This window comes from Octopus sinensis, linkage group LG17 (assembly GCF_006345805.1).
Source record: "Octopus sinensis linkage group LG17, ASM634580v1, whole genome shotgun sequence".
NCBI lineage: Eukaryota > Metazoa > Mollusca > Cephalopoda > Octopoda > Octopodidae > Octopus > Octopus sinensis.
This window is the reverse complement of record NC_043013.1, coordinates 33552605-33562604: the sequence shown is the minus strand read 5'-3', so window position 1 is coordinate 33562604 and position 10000 is coordinate 33552605.

Sequence of the window (10000 nt, the reverse complement as noted above, 5' to 3'; positions counted from 1 at the left end):
ACTCATCAGTGATCCACTAGCCAAAGTACACACATGAAACAACACAATCAAATCAATACATACTAAGAAATACTAATACAAGTGTATCAATCTCTTGGTGTTAACTATCCTTTACTATTATTATGCTGCCGGTTTAGTTCCGCCAATTTCCCAAGTTTTGCATCGCAAGATGTTTGATCAGCGATATTACGTAGTCTTGGCATGAAACTTCGAGCTTTGCAATATTTCTTCCTTTTCAAATTGATTAATACATTGCTTCCTGCACACTAATCAAGGACGAACAGCAGGAATGTCTGCGTCTATTCGGCTTTAGATTTCTGCGGCCTCTTAATCTGTCTCTGACAAACTTAAATAGTCCTTAAGTAATAGAGAAATAAATATAATATTATGTAGTTTGCAGATACACTCACTGAACAACATGCTCACGTACGCACGAACTTACTCATCACTTTCTCTCTTTCTTAATCTCTCTCCTTCTCTCTTTCTCTCTCTCTTTTTCTTCTTTCTTTCTCTCTTTCTTTTTCTTCTCTCTTTCTCTCTCCTTCTCTTTACTCACATATAGGTACACACACACACACACGTACACACAGAAAGATACACAATCATACATACACACACATACATACATACGAGGTGATTTCAAAAAGTTCCCGTACTAGTTCTGTGGCGCGCCAACAGATAGCAGCACATGGGCGCGTGCAACTTGAGAGAACGCATTAGCATTAATGAGGCAGTGTGCTGAGTGTCATCACTGTTTTTACTTTGCAAGTTGTGATATTTGCATTTTTGTGATCACGTGGATGCTGTAGTCTACGATTTTTGTCCTGGACAGAAAGTTGGAACAAAGAGCCAACGTGAAATTTTATGTTAATCTTGGAAAGTCTGCTACAGAGATATCGAGCATGCTTCGGCAGTTTACAACGATAAGGCATTGGGTCGTACGCAATGTTTTGAGAGACACGGGTGCACGTCAGAACCGCAGCTCAGTCAGGAGCATGCTCATTGCTTTTTTCCGACATCCGTGGTATTGTGTGTAGTTTGTCCGTCGATGCGACGAAGACCATCTAGTCATATCGGAGTTGAGGTGGACTTGTTTTTTGAGTCCGCAGATGGCTAGTGAGGCCAATCTGCGCCCGAGAGAGTCTTTGACAGTGTGGATAGGGAATGGTAGCGCCTGCTACATGGTTGTTAGCTTTGTTCTTGCTGGCTTGTCTGCGGTCTTCTGCAGCAGCGATCCTATTGGTTTCCCATGTGTTAGCACCCATGTGGACAGCTGGTCGCCACCCTTCTCTGTCTAGAGCAGACTGCTCCCAAGGCTTTCAGTCTGTCCTTAAAGTGCTTCTTCTGGCCGCTTTGTGAGTGCTTTCCCTTTTGCACCTCACCAAAGAGCAATCTTTTTGGCTATCGATCGTCTGACATGCGAGCTACGTGCCCTGCCCAGCGAAGTTGAGACTACATCAAGAAGGTATGGATACTGGGCACGTTAGCACGTATTAGTACCTCGGTGCCCGAGATCCTGTCCTGCCACTTTATGCCGAGAAGTTTTCTGAGGAGTATTATATGAAAGTGGTTCAGCTTCCTGGCATGGCGCTGGTATTGTACATCGAGAACTCGTCCCACAGGGCCAGGCCGTCGATTGAGAGTTTTACTGCGGCATTTTGAAACGTTTGAGGGAAGACATTTGGCGATAGTGACCAGATCTGTGGAACGCGATGAATAGGATTCTTCACGACGACAATGTCACCAAGCTCGCCTCATTCGTGACTTTCTCGCCAAAATCAACATGGTATTCCTTCCGCACCTACCCTATTCACCAGATCTAGCTCCTGCAGACATTCATCATTTCCCCTAGATGAAAATGCACTTCAAAGGTCTCAGTTTTAACACTGGCGAATCACAGAAGGTCCTCGACTCGCATACGGAAAACGATTTCAAGGCCTGAATCCCAAAGTACTGCGCAAGGTGACTATTTTGAAGATGATGTTAAAACTTAGGTTAATAAGTTATTTTTTTTATTAATCATAACTAAGCCGCGGACTTTTTGATATCGCCTCGTTTACATTGTGTCATTCGCTAACACACATAGCTATCTTCATAGCTATTGTCGTTCCACCCATCGAGCATCTTTTTAAAGATATGGGTCGACACAATCATGAACGCTACCTCCAATATTCTTATTTCGTGTTTTCTAGAATTTAAAAAAATTAATAACTCTCCGTTCCTCTCACACTCTCTCTTTCTTTCCCTCTCTCTCTATATGTATCTATCTATCGATCTATCTTTCTGTCTCTAACGGTATTTCACCTCTTTACACGCACGTGCGGAGCCACATCTATGTTTCTATATGAAGAATTCGACGAGGCCCGTGTGAGTTATAGTTCCTGCACCAGCCGATCTAATATCACAAGAGCATCCAGTTAGTCACCCACTCTCAATTTGAACGCAGGCCACTCACAAAATATTAACAAATTGTATATTTACACTTACTCTCGTTTTACGTAAATAATTAGCTTTTATTAATTTTATATTTATTGTGTTATTTACACTAAAATATATAAAATTTGAAAATTGACATCTTGTACTTAATATAAGTGCTAGGAAAAGGTATATAACTGTATATTGCAATACATTTTGGCCACTGTTTTACCATGTCTTCCATAAAGTACCAAAATTTTCTAATGATTATTTCGTGGTTCTTTCATAGTTTAAAATAATCTGCCAATTGGGAGATAATTATGACTTCCAACAACATTAACCATAGGACTGATAGTTATATATTTAGTTAGTTAGTTAGTTAGTTAGTTAGTTAGTTAGTTAGTTAGTTAGTTAGTTAGTTAATTTGGCTCAAAAGCAAATAGCAAGGCCATGTAGGGGGACATGGAGTTAAGTACAGGGTGGTGTTCATGTAAAGAGTTCAGGCCACTTGAGGTCCAGGGAGGCTTTGAACAAAGCGGTCGTCTGCATCTTCACCATCTCGTCTGGCAGCTTGTTCCACGGATCCGCAACCCAGACGGAGAAAGCTCCTCTCCTTCGATTGAGATGAAATCGTCGCAGGTAGAGCTTTTCGGAATGACCCCGCAGCTGACGCTCTGGAGCAGGAGTGAAGAACAGCTCTTTCGAGAGGTTACACTTTCCGCTTATGATGTTGTGGGCGAGAATGAGATCACCACGGCGGCGGCGTTTTTCAAGAGAATAAAGGTCGAGCGTCCTCAGCCTTTCTTCGTAGGACAAATTTTTGAGACCATGAACCATGCGGGTAGCCAGCTTCTGGACTCTTTCGAGATGCTGTATGTCTTTGAGGAGATAAGGAGAAGAGGCTTGAATCCCATACTCCAATATGGGTCTCACCAGCGTGACATAGAGTGGTAGGAATATGGCTGCTGTGAGCATTCCGAATGACCGTGGAATCAAGAACAGAATTCCGCGTGCTTTGTTGGCAGCATGGACGCACTGGGCCGAAGGCGAAAAGGAGGAATCCACCAAGATACCCAGGTCCTTTACCTGATCGGTCCTCTCCAGCAGCAGACGACCCGGCTCGAAATCAAGTTGAGTTGCAGGAGTAGAGCCGACAGGCAGATGACAGCACTTTGACACGTTCAGACACAGGTCCCAATCGTTAGACCACTTCCAAATTTGGTGGAGGCATCGACGCGAGGAGCGACCAGTTTGATATCGTCGGCAAATAGAAGGGTGTGTTGCGTGAGGTCGTTGGGCAAGTCATTTATGAAGACTAAGAACATCAAGGGCCCAAGCACTGAACCTTGAGGCACGCCACTGCTCGCACTGGAGACGTCGGACCGCGAACCATTAACTTGGACTTGGAAGGAGCGATCTGAGAGGAAGGCACCAACCCATCGTACAATATCCGGATGGAAACTATATGCTTGAAGCTTGACAAGTAATAGGCGGTGGTTTGCCGAGTCAAAAGCTTTGGCAAAGTCCAATAAAACGATGTCAACAGCATCACTATCATCGAGGATGCACGTCACCAATTCTTCCATTACTAGTAAGTTGGTCAAGCATGATCTCTTCGGCACGAAGCCGTGTTGGGAATCGGAGATAGAGGCTGCGTTTAGGAGGTGGAGCATCATACTTTTCTTAAGGATGGTTTCGAACATCTTGCTGATTATTGATGTAAGGGAAACCGGTCGGTAGTTAAGCGGGTCTTCGCGGCTCCCTTTCTTGAAAATTGGGCAGATTATCGCTGTTCTCTGTCTGCAGGTATAACACCCGTCGCCAATGACATATTGAATAGTCGTGTTAAGGGCTCGCAGATGACCGGAGCCAACGCTTTGATAACCTGTGGGTGTATGCCGTCAGGGCCGTGACCCTTGTTGACATCGAGGCCTTGAATAACACGTTTGACTTCGTCCCGCGTGATGACCAATCGAAGCATTGGAGGTACCGATCTATCAAATGGAGGGGGTTCACGACCATCATCTCGTTGAAAATAGTTGAAAAAGCCTCGGCAAATAATTGACTCTGTTGATAAGGGTCCTCAATCGATACGCCTGTTGAATCTACCAACGTTGCAATCTGGTTGTTCAAGCGGGAATTCCGCTGGACATGGGCAAAGAAGGTTTTTGGATTGCTACTGGCATTTGCCGCGATTTTGTATTCATAACTGAAGCATTCTTATCTCAGTGTCTTGTGAAGTACATTCGGCGAAATTTGGTACGCAAACAGAAAAAGAAGTCCTGAATTTATTTCAGACATTTAATGGCCCTGCCTATACTAATAAGTTGATATCTAATTACTTGCATGTAGAGTACTTAAGAAATACAATAATAGTTTTGACTTAAAATTGTTGTATATATTGTAAATAGGAAACAGACATGGCAAAAATTTAAAGAACTTCTCTTTGCAAACCTGAGACGTCATTGTGATCAGAAGTGTGGCCATTTGAGTTAGTGTTTTCACTATAAACTCGTAATGATCCTTACATTTTGAGGCAACTTGGGTAAATGGAATTAGTGCGAAACCTCTTCAATGGACTGTACTGTAATTTATATATTCAGCTCTTTTACATAAAGCGTCACACTGATCTTGCCTGAGCGGGACTTCACACTGATCTTGCCTGAGTTCAGTGTCACGTTGATCCTAGCAGTACAGACTGTCCATACAATGCATTACGTCGGTCCCTCTTGAGAACAGTATCACGTTGATCTTGATTGAGTATAGTGTCACGTTGATTCTGCCAGGGCCCACTGATACGTTGATTTTGCTTATGTCTAATATTACGCTAATCTTGCTTGAACTCCGATTAACTCTAACCCTGATTCAGCACAGTATCATGTTAACCATAGTATGAACTGTGTCGCCTTGATCCTACCTATTCAAAGTATCGCACCTATCCTACCCCAGCACAATTACAATGATGTAGCCTGAGAATATTGTTTGTGTGTATAAACCTGTGGAAATACTCAGGTGATTAGAATATGAATCAATATTATTTACTTAACAATATCAATTGCTGAACGAACAACTGGAATATTAATTGTCGAAATTACACAAGGTGATGATGGTGAATTATAAATGCTCATTTATGACTTATACTTACAAACAGATACGCAGACACGCTCAGATATATAACCATACAAATATTTACAGTATTATGTGTATATAAATGTATTTTCGCCTTTGATCAACTGCATCAGTCCGAAAGCTCCCCAAAACAGGAATCAATGAATTTTACAGCAAGGGGCTTGTGTTTCAGTTTTGTTTTATTTTTGAAGAAGAGTTATCGAAGCTTCTTTACAGTGTCTACGTTTGCTGGACACAACTGCCAAATGTCTATTGAAACACCCTTTACAGTCTTGAAAATGAGGAAGGGCATCCGGTAACGTAATCTTAAGTATAAGTAAAGAGGCAAAATGTCAGATACCACAATGTTCTTAACTAGAACGCGTTCGATTCTATTTCTTCTCCGTCAACGCTGAATCGCGGCTAAGCAAAAGTAACAGCGAATCTTTTTACTAATTAACCATTTACGCTTATTTTCTTATTTAAAGCTCTCGTTTGATAAACTATCACTCAGCAATATCCCAAGTGATTGTAATTGTTATTAATTTAATCATAAAGTCAGCATTTTGGAAAGGATGGGGCTAGTCGCTACTATTGGATACCAATACTAGATTGGTACTTTATTTTGCTGAACCCGAAAGAATAGAAGACAAAATTTTTACCTCGGCAGCAAATTTACTCGGATAGAAAAGAACCGGATAACAAATACAAATCAAATCCAGGAGTAAGCATTCATGCACAGAATCAAAACAGAAACAAAATTTCTGTTATCAAAGTTGAGTCAATTTGATAAAAATATAAGCGAGATGGAGAAAAGAAAGCTATGATTGCCTCTAGTTTGGCATGGATTTAGATAAATGTGTTAAGATGCTTATGACTGCATAGTGCATCCCGTCAGAAATGTGTGCAAGTTACTTGAATTGCACTTGGTAAGTCTGATAGAAGAGAACCACCCCTACCTGCACAAACCCCTTAGACGGCGTCCTCCGTCAGTCAAGGATGACCATGCCCCTACACTAGTATGCGTTCTTCTGAACAAAATAAGTTTTAAGGCAAACCGGCAGTCACCCATGTATACTAGTCTTCATTTTCTATCATGTCACCGACAATTAACCAAGGGAAATTTCCGTTGATTTACACCGATAAAAACTGGCCCTAGCGATGTCACAGTTTCAGCTGTCAGAACAGAAACCTCTGAATCAGATAACATATTTTCCTATCCCCAAACAGTCCAGCCATCCCACTACCTTCGATTCATATATATTTTTTATCAGACTTATCAGGATGAAGAGATGAATTTACTTTGATGAGATTTGTACTTCAGCCGTAGAAGGTAAGGCAAAAAAAGTGTGGCATTCTGTTCAACGCTCCAACGAGTCTCCTAATTCACCGCCTTTGCTTTACCACAAAATATGATGAACACATCAATAACACCGTATATCCAGCATTCCCTCATGACCATACGTTAAATAAATATACCCACACACACATATACATAGCTGCATGTCTATACATGTGTGTGTGAGTGGGTGGGTGTGTGGACCTTGATATATGCACTATATATATGTGTGTGTGTGTATAAGCAAGTGTGTATATTACTGCAAATATGATATATAAAATGCGTGCATATATATATATGTATATGTATATATATATATATATATATATATATGTGTGTGTGTGTGTGCGTGCGTGTGTGTGTGTCTGTGTGTGTTTGTATCTGTGATATATGATTGTGCTTGTGTGTGTGTGTGTGTGTGTGTGTGTGTGTGTGTGTGCATTAACATGAAGTTATTTGGGTGTAAAAACCAACGCTTCAATAGAAACGAAATGTTTGCTACCTACATGGTCTATCAACTGAGTATTTAGCAACAGAAACACACACAAAAAAAAACACAAACCACAATTCACACTGTTTAATACACTGACCTAAAAACTTTTCTCCTGGTTTTCTTTTTACCACTGTTTATTTTATTATTATTATTATTATTATTATTATATTATTATTATTATTATTATTATTATTATTATTATTATTATTACTAATATTATTATTATTATTATTATTATTATTATTATCATTATTATTATTATTATTATTATTATCATCATTATTATTATTATTATTAAACAATAATACCAAAATCAACGTATAATATCTGTAGAACATTAACGGCAAGTGTTTTAATCAGCACACCACAACGTCGACATTTTTTTTTGTTGGTTCTTTTTCTTTATTATTTCCTAAGCAATGTTACAAGAACTAATTTATTTCTTTTATATCAAGCCATTGAGCAGATTTTTCCACATAAGCTGCAGGCACTGCACCTTGCTTGGTTTACCGAATTTCCTTTCAAATCTTCTACCTAACAGTGCAGACATGCATACATATACACATTACCTTCCCTTAACTTCCTTCACATTTATATTTATATCAAGCATATATGCCACCAATAATACCTTTATGTATGTTTAGTATATACATATATACACTTAGTCACATATTATATATATATATATTATATATATATATATATATATATACATATATTTATATACATAGATACACACACGTATATCTATATATCCATGGGTATATATGTGCATATATATATATATATATATATATATATATATATATTATATATATATATATATATATATATATATGTATGTATGTATATATATCATATGTGGTACACTTTAGTTGGGGGATCTGAATAAATGTGCTAATGCGAATAATCCAATTGGAAGTAATTTGTAATGGTCACGTGCTTTCCGTTACCGGAAATCACCAGAAGTATATACAAATAGCGAAGGAAGATATAATAAACATTGATATGAAATATTGCTGTGTTCCTTCAAATATTTATTAGCACACTCCACTGATATGTGTTCTAGCAGTCGCATCATGTATGCATATATATATATTATATATATATATATATATATATATATAATATATATATGTACATATATATATATATGTACATATATATACATGCATACATATATATATATATCTATATATATAGTATATATTCATATAATGTATATATATATACATATATTCATATTTATATACATATTTATACACACACACCTCTATATATGTATATGTATATTTCTTTTTCTTTTACACATTTATGCCATTAATATATGGTCTAATATAAAGGTATATATATAATTGCTCAGACATTAGCAGTTGTGCACTTATATACTACAAAACAATATAACGTTGTCTTTATATGAAGTATTATAGAAAATATGAACGGTTATGTTCTTTTATTGCTCCATATCTCATGTATTCATATGTGCATTTTCGAAAATGAATTAGTACCACCTGAAGAAGAATAGACAAATAAAAGAAAATAACGTAGAAAAGACTTTTACGAAACTGTGGCCAAAAGTACGACAGCACATCCAAAAAAGTGAGTTTTACATTGTTGGTTTCTATGAATGTTATGCTTTATTATCCTACGATGCCTGGTGTGACCATTAGGTTCATTATTATAATAGAGCAGATGTTCCATTTTAACTCTTAGTCGAGACGTAAAGGGGCAGAAATATATCTTCAAATTGCAAGCGTCACTCGAATGCTTGCAAAGGAGTGGATTTCGGTAGAGTCACGTGAACACTGAGTTATGATGCTTAGTCATGTGACAAACCGTTAATGTAAGCGGCAAGGTGTTCCATATATCCTTTCGGTGATTGCTTTTAGTTTGTGTTTGACTGAAGTACAAATTTTCGGAGATAGTTAATATATCGAACAACTACCTAGAGATTCCATCGACTGCCCAGATTAGTTTAATATGTTGAATACGAAAATCTTAAGATTTAGACCATGCCCCAAAAAGCTGCTCTGAGTACTAAGAGAATTCTTCCTTGCTTAATGACCAGTTCGCTTTTAAGTCATGAAATCTTCAAGAAACCCTCCACACCCGCTCGCTATGTGAGGTGACGTTGTTTTGATTCGTTTTGGCCCCATGTCGTGGGTTTTTTAAAGTTGTAAAGGCAACGTTACTGGATTCAGCTAATGGTTAGTCATATACATTTAAAGCATATTAATACTGATATTTGCATAAATGATACATAATTTATTGTTGACGCTATATATATATATATAAATATATATATATATATGTGTGCGTGTGTGTGTTTGTGTATATATATATATATATATGATACATCGTTAGCCACTACACAAAATTTTTTTTGTCATTGTTTCTCTCCTTGTTTTTTTCTGTGTCCCTTTCTGTAGAAGAGCGTAGGCTCGAAACGTAAAATACTTTTTCTATTCCTGAGCGTTATACTAATGCATCTGTTTGTTTTGTACACCACCTGTCTTCGTCTTTTGTTTTTTTTTTGTAAACTCTCCATATATATATATATATATACATACATACTAAGAGAGAGAGAGAGAGAGAGAGAGGGAGAAGGAAGAAAAGCTTATATGATGGAAATCAGCTTATATCTG